Genomic DNA, 23722 nt, shown 5'->3' on the forward strand with positions numbered 1-23722 from the left:
CTCGACGCAAACGATTACAGGAGCGAATCTGGAGCCAGACTCTATATTTGGAAATCTGACCTCGAGTATCATAGCAACTACAAGAGCCAATCCTGACTGAGATTGCTAAATGTGCCCGCCCTTCTCACCGGAAAGCAGGAAGGGGGCTTACTTTTGCAACGAAACGCACCAGCTGTCAAAGCTGTTGCTAACACTTGCTGGAGCGACCTCAGGGAATGAAGGCATCTGATTGGGCCGTTATTTTATGTTCATGTCTTGATTTAGGGACTAAATAGCGAAATGAAAAATTCTGGATCATGTAGAGCAGGTTAATATTAACATTTAAGACAAAAATGACGAGGTTCGCAGCAGCAGTTACAGAGAGAGGGGCCCCAATGTAAGTCAATTGGAGCCAGAGTCAGCGGCTAGCCCGTTAGCTATGTCCATTCATGTGTACGGTGTATGATTTTACATTTTCCCCAAAAATGTAATTCTGAAATTTATGTGTCATCAAGTATTATTATCATTATCAAGTATTATTTTCTTTTATGAAAACTGTCAAACATTAAGAGTTTTGTGGTTGGTCACAATTGCTATTGTGGGCTAACACCTAGTATTGTGAATTAAATAACAGATTTTTTATCAAATTACTGTAAAAAATACTCTCTATTTTGACTTGAGTCACTGAGATAGTAGAGACATTTATTTTCAGTGACATTTTAAAATAAAAAGTACTGTTTTGGAACCATACAACACAACTAGCCAGGCTCTCGCCACCTAGTGCCTCCGCTCAATTTAATTTCTCTCCAGCGACTAGGTTAGGAATCAGAATATACTAGACAGTTTGCAAGAATCCCAGAAGTGCAAGTTCGGGCAGCAGCCAATAAGCGAAGAGTGATATATTCAGTGTTGTCAACCATTCCCGAGATCGAGGATTTAAAGCCGAAATAAACAGAATGTTTGGCGAATTTCATCAAGAGGAAAGATGTTATTGCCCTTCTTCCTACGGGATTTGGGAAAAGCTTAATATACCAGTTAGTGGTGCATTACATACGTCATGACCAAATAGCAGCAATTGGTTAAATGTACCCGCCAACCTTCGACCGAACGAAATCTAAGGCTGCGACATCAGACGGTTTGTATGAATTAAAACTGGCTGATCAATCAGGCTACAACACGACATGAAACCAATACAATCTGAAAAGTGTCTAAATAAAGAGTGTTAAAATCTAGTTTGAGATTTTAGTATCATGACAACGCTAAAGAGATTTTAATTTACCTCAGTGTATCTTATGTTTATATGTAACCAGCTCCTCTTCCTGTTTCTCCAGGACCTGCAAGCACCAGGAGGGGACATGGTCAGCCGTGTGAAGCGCAGAGGAGTTCTGTTGTGACCACGGAGCTTTCCATTTGCAGGTAGGACGGACCACACCAGTCTCACATTTATTCCGCCTCAAATTGCCTCTTTTTTTTTTTTTTAAACCCCCTCCTCCGCACAACCACTTAAGCTCCTTTTTTCTCTAGCTCGAGGTTCACTTTGGCTCCTAATTCCAACTACTTACCCATTCATAACACATCGCCACCCTCCCCCTTTACTGGCTTTACAAATGACTCAACTGTGGACAAATAGAGAAACAAAATCATACAACAAGATCTAATTCATCTAAAGGTAATGGGATGCGAATGGGCAAAGTCAAAAGCAAAGTCGATGAAGGGGGAGCTGAGAGCGGGCAGGGAGCAGGAGCTGAGGTTGTCCCAAGGCGAATTTGCATGAATTATGAGGCAGAATAAGACCCGCTGACTGTTAGCTCCGTTACAGTCTGTTTCTCTGGCTTTCGACAGGAAAAAGCTCTGCAAATCTTTAACCAAGGACAACAGGAATCACTTTAGGAATAATTTTTCAGCTGTTGATACTTTGCAGCTGATATCCTCAACATTCAGTGGGCATGTGAAGCTAACTTAAAGCACTGGTCTGTCTGAAGCGCTGTTACTCCATTAAATCTTTATCTGTTTTAACACAATCTGATTAGAAAGAGCTGGTTTAGCTGGAACTACTACTACAGGTGAGATGGTTTGTGCTCTTAAACAAGTCTCTCACACTTACAATTACAGTTACAAGAGTTTTTCACCTAATCATTCTCCCTTTTTTGTTGAAAATCAAACACCTAAACAGGACCGTGAACGCTCGTATTCATCACAGGCTCCTGAAAATGTTTTTTTTTTTTTTTTTTTCTTGAGTTTTCAGAAATCTTTTTTTGTCTGTGTTTGCTAATATGTAGAGAGCCCATCTGATGCCATGCATGAAAAAAGATACTAAATTGTGGCTTCAGATTACTATTTCCTTCACACAATACGTAATTTGTTCCCACGTTTTAGATATTCTCGTTCAGTTAGAGCCACAAACACCAGAACGAGAAAATCTATCAGTCCTGGTGGAGTCCTGGTGGAGTCCTGGTGGAGTCCTGGTGGAGTCCTGGTGGAGTCCTGGTGGAGTCCTGGTGGAGTCCTGGCGATCCGCTTGGCAGTTGTGAAGTGTATATATTTGTAATTCGCTAATGACACGATGTAGATTTTCTTGTTCTGGTGTTTGGTGTCCCTGGTGTCCCCCACCCCGGTGTGGCTCTAAATGAACGAGAATATCACCCACCCTCTATATTTACGAACTGTTTATCCTCAGCCAATTGCAAGTCATTCATACATCTTTACTGTGTGTGGTTGGACTAATGGGCTGTTGGACTACAGGGTTTTCGGATCAATGGGATAACCCTGTAGTGATGTGTACGAACCGGCTCAAATGTGGAAACAATTTAGCTAAAACATGGGAATGATTTACCTAAAACATGAGAAGAAATTGGCTAAAATGTTAGAACAAATTGCATATTGTGGGAAAGAAATATCTACAACGTGAAACTAAATCTAAAACTAAACCACGGTTTAGTATCTTTATTTGCGCACGTCATCAGGCGTGCTCCCTAAATATGTGCATTGTGTCACCGTGGTAACTGCTGAACATTTCGCCAATAGAAATGCTCTGTAGAAACGCCAAGCATGATGTCACTGCAAAGCATCAATTGATTGTTACATATCTTAAGAAATGGCATGTCTTTTTAACTTTAGTGGACAACAATGCACAGCTTGTTCTTTAAAGTTTCTGATTTATTGCTTTATATTTGATAGAATTGTATTGTGATTTTAATGTCTTTTTTTGAATTACTTTCCTGATGGTGGAAGGGACTTTCACTTCTTTGTTTCCATAGAGAGATGTATGGATGTTAAATAATGAATTGCATGACATTATAGTGTAAAGTGGACATCTTCAGTTTCAGTAGAACCGCTTGCGTGAAAGTCATCTGTCCACGCAGACATGAGCAACAGCCTGTGTAAAATCACTGTCGCTTTTAATCATCACCATATTGTATAAAATTTTTACCACCAACTTTCTTAATATGTTTAAAAACTAATTTGTAATAATATGTGCACTTTACTGGGCTTTCAGAGCGATACAAGTTCTAATGAGATCTTGTGGGAGACTTTGGTAATCTTACTTCACTGTTTAACGAATCAGTTAAAATATGATCTCTAGGAACAAGGGTATTTCATTTAAGATGCAAAACTGTTTGGTACCTTTCAGTTAAGTTATACTAATTATTCGACAAGTTCATTTTTTTGTTTTTAATGCATTTCACTGAATTAATTCTGCAAGAAATCCCGCTATCACCTCTGAAATACAGAAGGAAACAAACAAACAAATCTTGGTGGAAAAACTATTTATACAAAATAAAGTCCGGATGTATCATGGCTTGGACCTGTCTACATCTTCAAACACAAAGGTGCATCGCAGGTTTCAGAGACCAGAGTAAGAGAGAGAGATTGAATATTGTATAATGTTGGAACTGGAGATATGAAGTATGAAGTTTGAGTATATCAAAAAAAAGAAGTGATCTAAAAAAAAAATATGGATTTTATCACATTTTCTGTTTTCTTGATAATATTTTTTGTCAACATTGCCCAGTTCTAGGCCAGGGTTGTCTCCCAGTTAAACACTTTACAGGCATTGTGGTTTCATTTTCAAAGAGTTTATGTTGGATGTTTATTTTGATTGGCGTGTGAGAGCTTGCATGTAGCTGAATTTCAGTTATTGGCCAGTTCTTGTAACGCATTAAAACACTCTAGCAGCTAACGCTCCGGTTGGTCAGAGCATGGATCTATTAAAATAACTGGATAGGGTGTTGCTGCTTATACCTGCTTCCAGTTGACGTAATGGTCACTCACTGGTACTAAAGCTGAAAAAATCCCTGAGGCTGAGAGAGGATTTTTCTCATAGAGCACAATGTAATCACAAACTGCTCATATTCGGCTGACAGGGCACCTACAACTTTCAAAAATGTCAGATTTGTTGGCGATTTTAACCTATTTTTATACCATAAACTTTTTCTCAGCTCAAAACCCTTTGGTTTTCTTAACAAATGCTTTATAATCGTTAGCTCCAGCTTCACTCTAGCTCCTCTCTCTCTGATTGGTCAAAGTGATCACCTGATACACGAGCTTACAATCCATGCGTGCGTGCGCTTGCTTGCGTTCCACGGGAGAAAAGAGCACTACTGTCACATGCTCAATCGGCCCACAGTACTACAGTAGTAGAAGTACCTTGCCGGGTTAGGCTAATCTAGAATCATCATTGAGCTCGGCCCATTGACTTGAATGGGCGGTCATTTTGAAACCCCGGGGCTTGGGTCAGAGTTGCACGTTTCTGATGTCATGCAGTGGGCGTTGCTAGGCCAGTATTCAGAAAGTAATGTAGAAGAAAAATAACTTTTGTCACTTTTGTCACAGGCCATTGAAAACAACACGACACCATCTTGGGTTTATCTTACACATTTTATTTTACTTCCACAGTCTATGAAAAGATGAGGATTTGTGAAATACTCATAAGTAGCATAAATAATAAGGGAATAGGAGGCATATTGATGACTTTGAAGGGTAGTGGAAATTATGGATAGTTGGAAGTATAATCACTTCAGCTTCTATGTAGACTTTAGTTAAATGAGGACCTCTCAAATGTGCTTGAATGTCTTTCACTCCTGACCGGCTGTTGGCCTGATTTTTGACATTGTGGTGACTGCTAAAGACAAAGTGGCTGGGGCAGAAAACATGTCCGCCCTGATGTTACAGAGAGCGTGGGGACAATTACGAGCCCTGGCTGCCCTCATTATCGGCCAAATCTGAGCATCCATCAAACCCCAGCCCCCCTCTGCCACCTCCCATTAACAGGGCTCTGCGGCGGCCATCTTGACTGTCAGGTGCAGGTGGAACTAATAGTGCCGAGTGTGGAGGTGAGTCTGTCCCACTGCGGTTTCTCTGGATTTGTTTAAGACGAGGAGCTGGGGGACTTCAAATGTGACGTGAAAATTAATGAAGTAAGACATATTCTTTTGTATCATAGGGCTGGGCGGGTGAGTGACAGGTAGATTTGACCAATCACGGCAAACTTTCAGAAGATGCAGATGATTTATGTACCTCTGAAAGGCAATAGTGTTTATTTTTATTTTTTTTTTTTTAAATGGGCAAGGCAATGAAGGCGGTAAAGATGGTAAAGGCAGAAAAGGTGGTAAAGACAATAAAGGTCGTGAAGGTCGTAAAGGTAGTAAACGTGGTAATGGAACAGGGCCATATGAAAAAAAAAAAGCAACTGCATCTGTCTTCATCCTCTTCCTGCCTTCATGGACTACAAAGCCCAAATGTATGATGGGAAATGCTTTGCTGTCAAACCCTGACAGTTGACTGATACCCGTAGTTAAGAAGTGTTCCTCCCTACTCTTTCTTCATCTCTTTTCATCTTTTTATACCAACACAGATGCTTAAAATCAGACAGAAAGCCCGGCGTGTTGTATGCTGCAGACAACATGAGTAATATATGATCTTGATTAGAAAAAACAGTTGTCTTTATTGTGTAGTGTTTGCTCTGGAGTGTCTGGAGTGTGTGGGGAAACGGGCGAAGTCAAACTGTCAAAGTAAAAACTTAAAAGACTAAACCAAGACCAACCCAAGTAAACAAAATGATGAATAAAATCTGCCTTTTGTCTATTTTACTTTGAAAAACAATGTATGTTGTTGGGATATATTTTTATTTTCAATATTTTTGCAGCCCCTTGTCACATACCAACCTCTACAGCCTCTTCTACATCTTCTTCTACCTCCAGCTCCCGTCTGCTCCTCTGGGCCTGCATCATTCTTGTTGAAACATATTTAGTTTGTCCCTATGATTCAAAGTGAGTGCTCGTGTCATTCTAAAGCACTGTTTTCGTCTCACACCAGAACGTCTGTTTCAGTATTTATGTATTTATCTGTAAATATTTCATTTGAAGTATTCCTCCATTTGAAGCTAAACTTGTCATTTACTTTTGGGACATTTGAAAACACTCTGCGCTCCTCTGAGACTTTCCTGTTTTTGACAAACTTTCCTGGCACTGATCAGATGCAGCACTCGTGTAGATGTGGGATTAGAACTTCAGCAGAGATTTAGTGGGACTAGATCAGGGGCCTCCAACTTTTTCCCCCAGGTGAGCTACCTTTACAAAACGAAAATTCTAGAGAACTACTTATTTTAGCAATGAAGGAAATAAAGTATACATAAGAGCCATAGGAAGACTTAGATGAGGTACACTTAGATAAAACGTTAAACATAAACCATTATTTAATTATGAGTGCACAAAGTCAGACATCACAATGATTTAAAATAACAATAGGCATTTAATTCATCACATTTGAGTTATTCAGGACAATATGTGCAATCTAGAAATCCCTTGGCGAGCTACTTGGAAGCGGGTGGAGAGCTACTGGTAGCTTCTGAGCTACAGGTTGGAGACCCCTGGACTAGATAATACCTCCAGTTTTAGTGGACTAAGATTTGAATTGTCTTCAGTTAGCTTCACACCTCCAGGAAATATTGATGACATGAGCTGCAAAGTATAAATTGGGAGTTTTTTTGTGTTTTTGTCTAGAGTGGTGGTAGAATTGAGGCTGAGGAGAGTGAAGGGGATGATAAGAAGCTGCGGGGGTGCTGGGGAAGAGATGGGGCGTGACCATAGACTGTATATATAAATGGACATTGCTAACACGCTTGCTGCCGCATTTCAAATAGAAAATTCGCATGTGGGTACTTCCTGGCTCCCATTGACTTACATTGGAATATTGTCGCCCCTCTCTCTGTAACTGCTACACTGATCCTTGTCATTTTGGTCATATTACAATGTTCATATTACAAAATCTTGTGAGGTAAAATTGACACAAGACTGCACACATGAGGAAAATTATCTTGAGTTTTCTTTTTTTTCCTCCCCCATGTGTCTTTAGATTTGGTTCAAACAAAAAAGGGAGTTGGGTGCTTATGAATGGTCTGTCAAATGCTTCTTTCCATAAAGATGTTATTGCTTTGTTTGGAATGTTTCACAGTGTGGCATTAAACATTTCTATCTTCAAGGAGACCAAACCAGACCAAGTTACAGGTCAGAATTCCTGTTTTTTTAGGGGTGTTTTGAGCTACAAAGCCAGCTGTAATTGAATAAATATAATGTAGAGCTGTTTAATGTCAAACTGTGGAACTTTCCAGGCAGAGCAATGATATCTCAGTAGAAACAAGCAGATAATGGACCCCCCACTGAAAACTTTTAAACTAATTTCAGTGTTTGCATGTCTCGTTTTGAGAAACGTTTGTCTCTATTGTGTGGTTTTAATAAATTTTTTCAGTATCACTTTGTTAAAATGAATTTCTTCTTTTGATACGAGTTTTAATATTGATTGGTATCTGTGTTTTAAAATTTCTACAATCATATATATATTTTTTACAATAGTCTGTTTTCTTCACTTTTGTAGAACTCCATAACCTCCTTAAATCCGTCCTCGTGAGCCCATATCACGGTCTTCCCTCTGGGCCGCTCCTTCGGCGCATAGAGCAAACATTACTTCTCTGCCCAGTCTAAAAGGTCAGGCTTCGGGCTGGCATTCTGCGGAGTTTTTTTTTTTTCTTTTTTTTATCGACACATTTCTCCACGGCACAGCGGGCACTCACGCCTGAAATGATGTTGCTACTTTGGACTCCCATGGCACAGAAATGCTGCCACACTCGACGTCGCGCTCTGTAAATCTGCCCTGTAAATAAACTGTTCTTCACCAGCTGTCTGATTTTCAACATTTATGTGTTCTCTCCCTGACTGATTCTTTTCAAGCAACAGTTGTTTTGGTGTTGTAGGAGATATGGCAATGATATTTTTTAAAGGTCCTATATTATATAAATTGACTCGTGAGCTCTTATCCATGGTGAAATGTTTTTACCTCATCAAAAACATAACTGCAGTTGTGTTTTGTTTCATTCACACATGTTTGACACGAAACAAATTGCTCTGTTCCTCCTTGTGATGTCATGAAGCAGTAGTTTTCAAGTTAACAGCTCCGTTTACCTTTAGTTCAGTAGAGATTGGGAATTTTAGGTCTGAAATTATTTAAATGATTCTAGTGAAGAGATACTTGAGCTCCTCCACTTGATGCAGGGACTCTCCACCCATCTGAATAGGGCGCCACCTTTTTCCTGTCAAAAACCTTGGCCTTAGATTTAGAGGAGCTGATCTTCATCCCAGCCATGTCCCACTGCCTGCTGCAGGTCCTTGGATCGATGGAGTCATCAGGACAACATCATCTGCAAACAGAAGAGATGAGATCCTGAATATAAATGAATAGAACTGGTGACAAAGGGCAGCCCTGGCGGAGTCCAATATGCACTGGTCTGCCACAACATGTCTGACTTACTGCCGGCAATGCAAACACAGCTCCTACTACGGTCATACAGGGACTGGACAGCCCTGAGCAAAAGGCCCCGGACCTCATACTCTGAGAGCACCCCCCACAGGAAACCACGAGGGACACGGTTGAATGCCTTCTCCAGATCCACAAAGCACATGTGGACTGGTTTGGCAAACTCCCATGAACCCTCCAGCATCTGCCAACCACCTCAGAGACTTCAGCCAGGGACTCTGCCTCTGAGTCTTCAGTTTCCTTGGGAGACCTCACAGTGGGATTGAGGAGATACTCAAAGTATTCCCTCCAAGTTGTGGTTGAAATATTTTCCTGCTGTTATCGAACTCAGATTTGGTGGAGATCCTCACTTCTTGCTTTTCTGTTTATCATGACATTTGTGGCACATAAACAAAACCAAAACAGCAGATGCAGCTCACTATAGATCCCCTGTGTAAATAGTTCTTTCTTTTTTCCTGTTTTGTCCCATTTCTCTGGCCCTATCTCTGCTTTTTCGGTGATGTAGCGGTAAACACAGCCCGGGCTGATGCATGACTCTGAGCTTCACTACGGCAGCATTAACAAATTGATTATGCGACTTTAGGATAGCACAAACTTGCACACTTTGTTTTCCTTATCTCTCTAACCTTACGCTGCTTTTTTCTTTGTCTATTTAAGCTTTAACCTATATTTTAAAGTAGAAAAGTGCTTCCTGGAGTAAAGTGGGGGCATTGTTCAGAACAGAAAACAAGCTACACCTGCACTTATTTTCAAAGGCCATTGATCAGAAACAAGTTTCAATAAAAAGCTATTGTGAACTGATAATAAAAATGGATTGGATTTGAATTGTGCTTTATGAGTTCCTCAAAGTACTTTACTCCAGTCCGAGGTGAGTGTAGGACTGCGGTGATTATAATTTATTTAAATTACAATTTTATTTTTAAACTTTTTATATTAGTATTATCTTTTTTTTATTGTTGTTACGAATCCACAAAATGTAATTATTGTTGACAAATTGAATCTTCAGTTGTTATTTTGTTTGTATTTGTAACAAAGTCTGGTGCACTATTAAATCAAAGTTGCAAAAACATTTAATAGTTTGCAATTTTCATCAATAGCAATTTATTTTAATACACTTTTTTTTTCATACATTTTCTTGTTCTAAAAGGCTTAAGTCAGCATATTTTTACCTTTATCTGGTTTAAACGCATTCTAAAAATCTAAATTTTATTATTATTATTATTATAGTATTGATTTTTTTTTTTTAACTAGTCCACTAATAAAAAACTAAACAAAACAAGACACAAAAACAATTACAGACTAGTCAACTACTACTGAAATAACTACTAGCAGCTCAATCCAGTTGAATAGTAGAATATATTGAAGTCATAAGATGTTTAAAATATCTGACTGTCAGGCATGCTGGGAAAATGACCCAGACGTCTCTGTTAATGTGAGAATAATCCATATTTATCTGTCACTCTGAGCCTGTGTGTCGCGTGGCGTTTTATTGTAGAAGGAGCCGGATCTAATTGTCTCACAGCTGGAGTTTATTAAAGCGCAGCAGCAAAGACAGAGCCTGAGACTGATGGTTTAAACAGGGTCTGTGTGCACGACCACTCCACCACAGGCGACGCAATGCCCATAAAAATGTATGTGTAATTTGTATATACCATTATTATAAAACTTACACTTTATTTTTTTATAAATCATGTACTGTAGCTGAAGTCAGGAGGAGCGCATGAGGGAACAAGGCTGTGTGTGAAAGTGAAATTGTGATATTGTATCAGGAAACGTCTCACAATAATATCATGGGCCAACACTATATCTCAAATTACAAGTTTCTTTTCTTAAATTCATTGTTATGGAAAGAACTACATATACCATGATCCTTTGCTCTGTTTCAGTCCAATGTACATGATAAAATAACTTATTAAGCACTTCTGTTAATCTTAATTATTTGATTTATAACAGAAAAGTTGCATATTCTTCCACAAAATATCAAAATAAATATTGTACCGTGACATGCGTATCATAAAAATATCGTATCGGATATTGTTACATCTCCATCTTCCACACGTCTATCTCACAGTAATTACCAAAAGTTTTATTGCTCTATACATAGAAAATGTACTCTTCTCCACAAACCAATAACATTTCCATGGAAACAAACTAATAGCCTTCTGTGAGAAAAGTCACATAGTGCATCTTTAAAGGTGTAACTTTTCTGTTGGAGGGTCCTTGAAATGCTTTTTTTTTTTTTTTTTTTCCCCATGGAGATGTTATTGTGTTGTAATAGGTCACTGTGTGGTTTTAAACCTTTCTATCTTCATGGAAACCAAACCAGATCAAATTACAGGTCAGATCTGTGGAGAGGTGACCCTGCTTATAGTCATAGAATGCCTGTTTCGAGGTATTTTTGAACTATAAAACCACCTGTAACTGAATAAATGTAAGAGAGATCTGGTTAATGTCATACTGTGGAACATTCCAGACACAGAAATGACATATCCATAGAAACAAGCGGGTGACGGAACCTCCAGCAGAAAGGTTACATAGGCTACATTCAGACTGCAGCCTGAAGCAACTCAAATCAGATTTTTTTGCCCCTATGTGACCTGTATCTGATCTTTTAATGACAGTCTGAACTACACAGATCTGATTTTTTCAAATGCGACCCAGGCCATTTGGATATGTGCTCCTAAAATCGATACATATCCAATCTTTTGACATGCGACTTCAGTCTGAACGGCCAGGTCACCTTCATCCCACCTACACGTCAGGCTCGGAGTCTAGTCAATGGCAGGAAAGCGAGGTTAGCAAGTTCATTAATATTTGGGGGGATTGCTGTATTCAGGACAATTTGGAGGGGTCTTATCAAAATCAGGCAGTTTTTGGAATGATTGCCAAAGAAATGTCCAAGCGTAGCTACAAGAGGTCCTACTCCAATATCAACAAAAACAGAGAGCCTGTGAGCAAAATACATGGAGGCTAAAGACTCAAACAAATGAAGCGACTGTGGATGTGTAAACTGTCCATTTTATGAAGAATTGGACCGTATTTTGCATTTAGGCTACTTCCGTAAACACTGAGCACGCTCGCTGTGTGTCATTATGTCCTCCAATGCTCATGCAGGACACTTTTGGGGCATTTAAAGTTCACACTTTAAAGTTCATACAAGTCACATTTAATTAGAAATGTGAACGACCTCGCAAAAAAAGTGGATTTCACAAAAAAATAAATAAATAAAAAAAATTAGAATGTAGCATTAAGCCCTGGAGTCTGAATGTAGCCATAGTGCATCTTTAATATAGTGCATTCATATTGAGAACACACATTAGATCAGCATACATTTCTAAATAGTTGTTGGCGACCTCACCTCATTTGCATATTAGGGGCGGGGCCAAGGCCGAACCACATGAAGGCATTCACATTTGTTTATCCAGGTTTATTAAAATTATGTCCATATTTTAACTCCATCTTAACCTTGAGGCTCACTGCTGTGCAGGTCCTTGAGGGGGATCATTACCTGGAGCTTTCAAATATAAATCTGCTTCATAAAATACACATTAAGATGATGAGCGAAGAGCAAAGCAAATAGGATCTGTCCAGAATATTTACCACATAATTCTACGATTAAAGGTCATATATTAAGCAAAATTGACTCTTGTGAGCTTTTAGTCATTTTTGAATGCTGCTACCTCCTCAAAAACATATCCTACATTGTGATTTCATTCACTCATGCTTGAGTAACCCTTTATTGTTCTGCTACATCTCCAAAGTTCAAAATGATCTTTTTCACCTTGTGATGTCACAAAGTGGTCATTTTCAGCAGCTACCTGTCACCTTTAGTACAGTAGAGATTGCAGGGCTGACTCTAGTGAAGGTGTATGGAGTTTAAAAACACAGTGGAGCACTTCCTGTTTTGCCACATGACATCACAAGGTGGAACAGAGTGTTTTCTGTTTGAGAGAAGAACCCAGCCCAAATATGCAGGACTTTGTGTGAATGAAATAAAACACTCCAGATATGTTCGTGATGAGGACATGATATATTATAACATAGATCAGAAATGGCACAATATGGGCCTTATATAGACTTATATAGATCTATATGTATGCCAATTATGTCAATGATTTTTTATATCTATTGATTTTGTTTCTTATTGCTAATTTGTACTGTAGTTTGCCCTTTGAACATTCAATATTAAATCTACTGATTTTTGGACCGTTGAGTCTGCTCTAAATCACATTCTAAATCACAAAATGCATTTACTGAGAGTGGCTGTAGATCTCCCCAATACAATTATAACCAGTGTTGGGAGTAATGTATTATAAAAGTAATGTATTACAGTAATGCGTTGATTTTTGCTGTAACGCAGTAATGTAAGGCATTACAGGGGGAAAAATTGTAATATTTTACTCGGTACAAATGTGAGTAACGCGCGTTACAATGCTTTTTTAACCTGGATTGAAGTGGTGGGTTTTTCTTCATAGAAATTCGCTAAAATCACCGTGAAATCAGCAGCGGTGAGACGCCGGAGACGCGGCCGGATAGACCTTCAGTTAACCGCGGGTGAAAGGACCGACCCAGAACTCTACGCTGTTTAGACCTGGTTTAGACCTGGGTCACTTCTGGTTTAGACCTGGTTTAGACCTGGGTCACTTCTGGTTTAGACCTGGGTCACTTCTGGTTTAGACCTGGGTCACTTCTGGTTTAGACCTGAGTCACTTCTGGTTTAGACCTGTCTTACAGTCGTCCCTCGCTCTAACGCGATTCACTTTTCGCGGTCTCGCTGTTTCGCTGATTTTTAGAATTTTTTTTTTTTTTGTGCAATTTTGCATGCCTTTTGTTTTTAGTGTATGAACACGTATTGCGTTCCTCCCGCTGTGTCCTGATCGGCTAAGGGACTCCTGTCTACTGTACAGTACAGTACAGAATATGTTCAGCTGCCAAATTTAAATAAATGTTCAATCTCTAGCAGTGTGCTTCTGAAGTGCTGTATGTCTGCAAGTTTTCTCTCCGACAAAATCCACAACGTCGACGAAACGTTCTGCACCGACACAGTCTGCGCTCACACCCAAAAGACAGAGGACGATGCAAACCACATAAAGTTGGACTTCTGGACACGTTGAAGGAAGGTAGAGTTACGCGCTGTAGCAGAGTTTTGCACCGGGTCTTGTACCCGCAAATAGTTGCTGAAATCAGGACCGCAAGCCCGCGTCCATAAAGAGCGATCGGGCGACAGCCGCTCTTACCTCCATGAGGTGCAGAGCAAAGCCGATCCTTTCTCCTGCGGTCTGCTTCGAGCCTGTCCTGACAGTGAGTCCTGTTTTAGTCCTAGTTCAGTTCTGGTTTAGTCCTCCTCTTCAGTCCTAGAATCAGTCTGAGGTTAGTCCTGTTATAGTCCTGGTTTAGTCCTGGTTTAGACGTTGTTTAGTCCTGGTTCAGTCCATATACGGCTCAAAAGTTCAGCTTTTTCGCAGTTATTTTGGTGAGAGTAACTTAAAGTAATGCAATAGTAATGTAATGCCTTACATTTTAAATGCAGTAATATTGTAATGTAACGAATTACTTTGAAATGACAGTAATAAGTAATAAATAACGCATTACAGTTTTAAAGTAACTTGCCCAACAGTGATTATAACACAAGCAGTTCTGACAATCTGTAAGGATCGAAATATTATTATAACTGGTTTAATTACCCAGCCCTATTTAAAGATGCACTATGTAAGTTTTCTGGTGGAGCGTCTGCCACCGCTTGTCTCCATGGAGATGCTATTTCTTTGCCGGGAATGTTCCACAGTAGGTCATTAAACATATCTCAGTTGCAAAAAAACACCTTAACATGAATTCTTACCATGTGCTTGTTTGCTTCTCCATAGATCTGATCTTTAACCTGTCTCCATTGTGATTACCAAGTTAATTTCCATACGGTGAAATAATCAAGGCAAAACAATAAGACAAGCAGGTGGCGGACCTTCTCCTAGAAAAGTTACACAGTGTACCTTTAATAGTGCTACTTTTTGATATGCCTTGAATTGCCTTGACAAAATAGGTCTATAATTGTTGAAATGATCATTGTCAACATAAAGCCTTATTTCTTCTTTGCCGCTCTCCCCATGTTTGCAGCTGAGGGCAAAAGAATAATTGAATGCTTTTCTGAACTAAAATCCATGAATTTAATGAATATCTGGCAACCTTCAGATCTCTCTCACTGTGCGGATGATGTTTGACTCCAATTTACATGCACCACCAAAAAAGCTTCCTGGTTTGTTTCTGTGTACGACGTCAGACCATTAGGGAAAGCACAGATCAGATCACAGTCGGGGTAAAAAAAAGATTTCAGTTGGGGGCAGGGCTGATGAAAGAACTTTGGATTTAAAACATCAGTAAGACGTTTTATTTCATTATTTATTTTTCAAGTCCCACTGAGATTCGGAATTTGACCAAAGGGATTTGCAGTCGCAGAAAGAAGCTATTGTACATGTTTTTGATCTGTTTTGACAATACACTTTTCTTTATTGTAGCCATTAGAAGCAGGAGATGTAAGGAAGTCTTGGATCTATGGTTTTAATCCAGTGCATTGTCTCTTTTTTTTTTTTACTTTTTCGTTTGATCTATAACTGCTTACTACTGCTGACAGGATATTAAAGCTTAAAGGTGCAGTGTGTCATTTTTTTGGTTGGGCATCCATTACCTGCTTGTTTATATGGATATGTCATTGCTCTGCCTGGAATGTTCCACAATATGACATTAAACAGCTCTACCTTACATTTATTCAATTGCAGGTGTATTTATAGCTCAAAAATACCTAGAAAAACAGGCGTTCTTACTGTGAGCAGGGTCGCCTCTCCACAGATCTGGCCTGTAACTTGGGCTGGTTTGGTCTCCATGAAGATAGAAAGGTTTAATGCCATACTGTGAAACATTCCAGACAAAGCAACAACATCTCCATGGAGAAAAGCAAAAAAAAAAAGTTACACAATGCACCTTAAATGCTTAAAACGCAGTCTATTCAACTTGTGTTTTGTGGATAAACAATTAAAAAGTAAAACTATGTTCAAAGTGGCATATATAGAAGTCACAATTTTATATGAACCTTATATTATAAAGTTTAATAAATAATCAGGGATGTAACAATATCGAAATCCCTCGATATGATATTTTCACAACATGCATCTCACAGTACGATATTTATTGCGATATTTTGTGGAGGCCAACAAAACAGAACTGTGAATACGCTGCTTTCTCCCTTTAAAATGCCTTGACAAGATTTAACCCAAAGAATTAAAGTTTAAAATTGCTTATAACAGTTATTTCTTCTCATAATCTGCACTGAAATGGAGCAAAGGATCATGGTCTATGTAGTTCCCTCTGTCTTTTTTTAGCTCTTGCTGCACCATAACTCTTAATTTAGGCAAAAAGACTTGTAATTCGATATATCCTGATGGTCTACGTTATAATTGTGAGACTTTTGACTATACAACCTCACAATATTTTGGTTATTGTTACGTCCCTATAAATAACCATAGAGACATTATAAGGACCAATCAAAGCCGCCTTTTATTTTGAGACATTCTTTCTATTGTGGCTCTGGGTATAAGAGAACCCTGTGTTTCATAAAGGGGTGTGCATTTATCACATTTTAATTGAACTGAGATACAAATTTGTCATTGTCAATTATCAGTCTTTTTAATTAAGGAACCTACAACAAATTGTCCTGCTCTGGGTCTTGTTCATTGTTCAGGAAATTAAATAAAAAACATTTTCGGAGAACAAAGTTAGCTAAAAATACAAAGGAAGAGAAAGTGCTTATTTCGTTTTTTGCCATCACCCTCTCCGAAATGCTCTATTATTGTTAAAAGGTGTGCTCGTTTATTTGCCATTTGTAGTTAAAAACCACATTGGAAAAACAAGTGCAAAAAGCTCAAAGTGCACCATTTAAAACAACCACATAAACAAACAATAGACATTATTAAAGCCGACATATGACCCTGTGAAATAAACAAGATACAAAGAATAAAGAGCTAAAATACCACTTTTTTAAGCCTCTTTAGTCTCCGTCATAACCCTGGTGGTCCACTCCAGACCCTTTTGTGCTGACTGTAATGTGAGCCCCTTTAGTCCACACTACAAAAACTAAAATCTCAAGTTAAAATGATTTGAATTAAGAACATGTTATATTGATTTGAGTAAATTTCACGTGATAAATAAAATTATCTACCAATGAAACAACTCTTTTTGTAGTTGAGATTGGAAAATTCTAGCCTGATTCATCAGCCGGTTTCACTTCGTAGAAACCATCTGACCTCACAGCATTAGGTTTCGTTCGCTCGTCGGTAGGTTTGTACTTTCTTTATTTAACCAATTGCCACTGTTTGGTCGTGATGTATGCAATGCACCCAGTCCTGTAGGAAGAAGGGCAATAACGTCTTTCCCCTTGGTAAAATTCACCAAACATTCTCTTTGTTCTGGCTTTAAGTCCTCGATCTCAGGAATCGTTGCCAACACAGAATGTCTGGCTTCATCTACATCCATCTTGACCACTTTGTTTACTGTTGTGCTGTACCACAAAAGGGGATTGGCCGGTGCGCGGTCTACAACTTCTGAGGTTTTTGTGAACCATCTAGTGTATTCCGATTCCTGACCTAGTCGCTGGAGAGAAACTAAATTGAGTGGAAGCACTAGGTGACACCAAACAGTTTGTACTTAACATACGATTAAGCGCCTTATTTTGTTTGAATTAAGAAAAAAAACTAAAACAAAAAAAAACGTTTGTCCACTGAACTGAAGGTTGACGGTTCGAATTCTGCTCTTGACATAAAAAAAAACATCATTGGTTGAGCGGTCAGATCTACTGACTATAGGTTGGCGGTGCGACACATGAATGCTGTTGTTGTGTCCTTGGGCAAGACACCTAACCCTCCTCGCCCCCAGTGTCTGCGTACACTGGTTTATGAATGTGTGTGTGAATGGGTGAGTGGTTCCTTGTTGTAAAGTGCCTTGAAGATGGAAAAGAGCTATATAAAAATAATTTTACTTGTCAAGTGAAATCGTCTTAATTTGAGTAACTGGAACTTATCAGATGTAATTTTTGCAATGCAGAGCCTCCTCCTTTCCCTGTGTTTGTGTACAGAGCCGTTTACCTGCAGCAGGAGCCATAATCACATTTGGACCCTCACATTTGTGTGTAATGAAGTCAGCAACCGACCACGCAATCTTTTTTATTAAGTCCTGATTTTACTCCTTTGTGAAGCATCACCTTCAGAGCTGTTGTCCAGCTCTGTGACAAATCTAGAAAAATCCAGAAAAATCCCTCTGTATTTTTTATTCCGTGGTCTGGTCAGTCTGGTCACCACACTCTCCCTTGATTCTTCAACCAGAACCAGGACATAATCAAGCAATCAGATTGATTTTCTTTTCTTTTTTCCATTGAGGCTTGGCTCATTGATTCTGCAAAAGTCTGTGTTGTTTTTCAGTCCCATGTGGTATTTCTTTCCCCTTTAATTTTACTTGTTAGAAGCTGTAATTCCAGGACTGAAATCATTCAAATGATTCTAGTGAAGGTGTAGAAAGTATAAAAACACAGTGGAACACTATGTAAATGAAACAAAACACAGCTCCAGGTATATTTTTCATGAGGAAACAAGTTTCATAACATAGATCAGAAAATAGCATAATACGAGCCCTTCAAGGTTCAAGTAAATTGACATTAAATAAGACTAAGAACATAGCTGCTAGCAAAACAACAAAACAAAACTTCAGGTACGTTTTGGATTGATGAAATACAACATAGCATAATATGGGACCATTAACTTGACAAAAACACATTTCAGAATGAGAGACAGGACAGGAGTCAGTTGCGAGCACCCAAATGTGGTACTAAAGAGAGGTTACAGTTGTTGATGAGGAGATGAAAAGACGGGGCAGAAAAACAGATGGAGAAGGTGCGGTCCCAATCCACAGATGTTTGGATTGAAGAGAGAAGAGAGGATGGAAGAGCATGAAAGAGTCAGGGAGGAGAGGTCTGAGTGACTGTGGTTACGCTAGCAAGAAATAACACGTGGTAATATCAATGCTAAACTTGTCTTTTAAAGGGTCCATATTACGCTTTTTCCTGAGGTATGTTATAATGTTTCTTCAATAAAAAAACATATATGGAGTTGTTTTGTTTCATTCACACATGTTTAACACATATCCTGCATATTTAGGCTACGTTTGTATGATGACGGTCTGAACAGAAGATGCAAAAGTGGTGTTGCGTCTTCACTTTTTCATCCATGTTTAGATGAGTGCTTTGGGAAGGAAATCTGCTTGCATACTGTGACGAAAAAGTGTGTGGACATACGGAAATTTTCATTCCACGCATTTTCATCAGGTACTCCTTCCACAGCCGAGTGTGAAGCGGCTGGGATGAAGATCAGCTCTTCCAAGTCCAAGGCCATGGTTCTCGACCGGAAAAAGGTGGCTTGCCCTCTCCGGGTGGGTGGGGAGTCTTTGCCTCAAGTGGAGGAGTTCAAGTATCTCGGGGTCTTGTTCACGAGTGAGGGAAGGACGGAACGTGAGATTGACAGGCAGATCGGTGCAGCTTCGGCAGTGATGCGGTCGCTGTATCGGACCGTTGTGGTGAAGAGGGAGCTGAGTCGAAAGGCGAAGCTCTCGATTTACCGGTCAGTCTTCGTTCCTACTCTCACCTATGGTCATGAGCTCTGGGTAGTGACCGAAAGGACGAGATCGCGGATACAAGCGCTCGAAATGAGTTTCCTCCGCAGGGTGGCTGGGCGCTCCTTTAGAGATAGGGTGAGGAGCTCAGTCACACGGGAGGAGCTCGGAGTAGAGCCGCTGCTCCTCCACGTCGAGAGGAGCCAGTTGAGGTGGCTCGGGCATCTGTTCCGGATGCCTCCTGGGCGCCTCCCTCGGGAGGTGTTCCGGGCATGTCCCGCCAGGAGGAGGCCCCGGGGAAGACCCAGGACACGCTGGAGGGACTATGTCTCTCGGCTGGCCTGGGAACGCCTCGGGGTCCCCCCGGAGGAGCTGGAGGACGTGTCTGGGGTGAAGGAAGTCTGGGAGTCCCTGCTTAGGCTGCTCCCCCCGCGACCCGGCCCTGGATAAGCGGACGAAAATGGATGGATGGATGGATGGATGGACTCCTTCCACAAAGTTGTCCACCATCGACTGGTTCTCCCAGGTCTCGTTCATATCTGTCTAACTAACCTGCGACAAACTGGTGCATCCAGAATTTGACAGAGGTGATTGCAGATCTTTCTCTGTTCACTAATAGTATCTCTGCATATTCTGTACATTTGTTGGGATGCCTCCTGTAAATTTATTAGAGCTGCCAGAGCAACTTGAAGGTCCGACGCATGTAAATGATTTGACGTGTTTGTTTCTATGTTCTGTATGTCTGTGATGTAAACATGTACTCGACGTGAGCAGATCTGACCAGAGTTTTGCGTATTGGGCAGTGTAGACGGAAACACTATAGTGGAGCGTATTCAACGTTTCCACTCTGGATTTTTGTGTTGTTAAGCCCCAAAACACCCTTACCATCTAAATGAAAGGCACTTCTGATAAAATATTTTGTCCTTTTTACCCACGAGCATTCTTTTGTAAACAGGCAGTTAGGCTGAGTTCTTCTCTGAAACAGGAAACACTCTGTTCCCCCTTGTGATGTCATGTGGTAATACAGGAAGTGCTCCACTTTGTTTGTAAACTTCATAACCTTCTCTACAATAATTTGGATGAGTATATACTGAAGGCCAATCTGTACTGAACTTAAGGTTTACTTGAATACTATCACTTCATGACATCACAAGCTGGAACAGATTGTTTTAACCAGTAATAAAGAATTACTCAGACATGTGTGAATGAAACAAAACACAACTGTGGGTAGATTTATGATGAGCTTACTTGAAGCTCACAAGTCAGTTTTGCCAAATTGACTTTTTTGGAGCTTTTAGCCATGTCTGTTCCCTCATCAAAAGTATACCCACACCTGTAATTAGCGTCATTGACTCTTGTTTGATGAATCTTGTGCAGTAAGTCCACACACAATGAGCCAGCACAAAACACAAAGGACTCTGAATATCTCAGGAATCCATGAACACTCAGACTCGCTGGTCAGGCAAGAAGCTCTCTCGAGGAGCTTTTCCCCATTCACCTAAATGCCTTGTTTGTGAAGTTTGACAATATTGATGGCCTTTTCTCACTGTATAAGAAACCTAACTGTCCGACTGAAGCCCTGTGTATTCTTCTGGGACCACCGCTCGCTTGGATCTGACAGGGGCACTCCACAAACACTGCGCCCGACTGGAGTAGCTCTTGTGTGGGTGTCTCTTGGCCGTACGCTGGGGCGAGGTGCTGGTGATGGATGATCTGCTTCAGACCATGCAATGATACAATTATTCCTGTGCTCCGTCTCTGTCAGCAGCACAACTCTGCTCAATGCAAACGCACCATAACTCAGAGCCAAACGTCATTTCAATAAAACTAGTTTGTTCAGAGACAGGACCTGAGCCAGACAGATGATACTGTACTGAACTCAAGTTACAGTCACCCTAAACAGCTGAGGGGGAAAAGAGGCAATAAAACTGTCCAGAAGTGAATTTTCTTTTGCGATGAAACCTACCTGGATGACTGAGCATTTACACAGACATAGATCAGCAAAATTAGAATTGTGTTTGTTTTCTATTGTCCATGCTTGTGTGAATGAGAGTATGTTTGTAAGTTAAAGGTGCATTGTGTAACTTTTCTGGTGAAGGGTCCATCAGATGCTGTTCTCCACTCGGATGTTATTGTTTTGTCTGGAATATTTCACAGTATAATATTACACCTTCCTATCTTCATGGAGACCAAACCAGACCAAGTTACAGGTCAGATCTGGGGAAAGGCGACCCGCTCACAGTCAGAATACCTGTTTTTCAGCTATAAAACCTGTAACCTGTTAACCTGTAATTGAATAAATGTAAGGTAATACTGTTTAATGTCATACTGTGGAACATTCCAGGCAGAGCAATAATGTATCCATAGAAACAAGCAGGTGATAGATTCTCCACCAGGAAAGTTACACAGTGCACCTTTAAGCCTTCCAGACCTAAAGGCAATTTTAGTGCATTTTTCCTCCACTGGATTTTTTTCTTAATTTTGCTATTAAAACTCCCCCTTTTACCCCCTAATGAAGTGTTATACACACTTTTTTTCAGTACAACTTGTTATTTCACAATCTGCATGCTGTAGTTTGGTCATATGGCTGTAATAAAAGATATAAGACCAGAAATGCAAATGAAAAAATAAGTAAATTAAATAAAATTCACGCCCTTTCATACAAACAACTTTTTGGACATAAGAAATACTTAATTTAGGGCTTTAGCTACAAAAGTGCAAAATATCAAGTTTGTAAGTAAATTCAGAATATCCTTATGGCCCTCAAACCAAAACAAAAGTGCAATAACCTCTTGACTGTGCTGGTGCGATGGAAACAGCTCGTGTCAGGTCCAGGTCACAGAGCCACATCACTTGCCGTGCATTTCCATGGTGTTTATTACATTTGGATTTGTAGATTTTGACAGAAATAAACCTTTCAAATGAAAATAGCAAGGGATGTGCATTTTGTCATTTATTTGAGAAATAACTGCACTTAGAAAGGCTTTTTCAATTGTTTTGAACATAGACGTGCAGAGCAGTGGACAATTTTGACTCACTCTTTGGCAAAGTTTGGGCCAATCAAAATGAATGGAGCTCATGCGTTTGGCGGAAAACAAAGTTCCTATTGGACACTTGTTTTCCCAACATCATCACAAAGCGAGTGTGTGATGTAGGATAATGCCAGAAATATGCAACTCTCAGCTTTTCAAGGGGGAAAAAAAGTATGTTTCTATCTTTTATGGTTGGAAAGTTATGTGCAGTTATACTGGCGGTCTGGAAGAGTTAAACTATGGCTACAATCTGGCAGGTTGACAATATATAGTCACTTTACACTTCTGTTCATTGTTCAGATGCCCTGGGATAAACTGACAAAAGCAATTGGTCCTTCTAACCACCATCAACACTCACGCGCACCGCAGTCATACTACAGACAATGTGGGTGAAGAGTCTTGCCTAAGGACACAATGACAGTTTGTCCTAGAGCCACTCCTGTCCCCACGATAACAACACATACATCTGAGTCTATAGTAGTGTTCATGAAGTTAGAATATTTGGACAAATATTTACTAAGCTGGACTAGTTTCCTCTGAGTTCTTCACTGCGTCTGTTCAGGTGACAGTGATGAAGTGGATTTCATTAGCTCCTTGGGGAAATCTCTCCTCTGCATTTGACCTTCAGTTTCCCTGGGGCGACCTGTTAGCTCCAGGTACGCTCCTCCAGATCCTGAGCAAAGATCCTGGCTGTGAGAAACAAGAGGATTAACCAACTGTGCATGATATAGAACGATGAGAGAAGTGGGAGCATCTGAAACGGCCACACACAGCGAGAAAATTACAATCTACTCAGAAAGGCCCCGGGAATCAAACCATGAACCTTCTCTATAGGCAATAGTGACTCCATAGTTGGAACGCTCGCCCACAAACTCGAAGGTTGGTTCAAACCTTGCTCCAACCATTGCATAATGCTGTTGATCAAGATGATAAGTTTACATAACACAGCTAATATGACAACAAATTCGACTATGGAGCACTCCTTACAACTTCAGAGCCCAGAGTGAAGTTCGTTATGTTATGTTATGTATGTATTATTTTACAGAACTTTGACATGTTTCGGTGAGCATCTGTCAACGTCAAATCTTCTGTCAAACACAACATGTCAGTTTAAAAAAAAAGAAAATATAAAGTTATGTAAAAAGTGCTTCTAAACTCATGCTTTTTAGGACACATTTAAGTCCTGCTGCCAAACATCTAAAAGACTCTTATTTGACAGACAATCTTTGAGGATGCATCAGCTTTCTAAAAATAAGAAT

This window comes from Boleophthalmus pectinirostris, unplaced genomic scaffold (genome assembly GCF_026225935.1).
Source record: "Boleophthalmus pectinirostris isolate CB_2022bp ecotype Guang Dong unplaced genomic scaffold, ASM2622593v1 HiC_scaffold_12, whole genome shotgun sequence".
Taxonomy (NCBI): domain Eukaryota; kingdom Metazoa; phylum Chordata; class Actinopteri; order Gobiiformes; family Gobiidae; genus Boleophthalmus; species Boleophthalmus pectinirostris.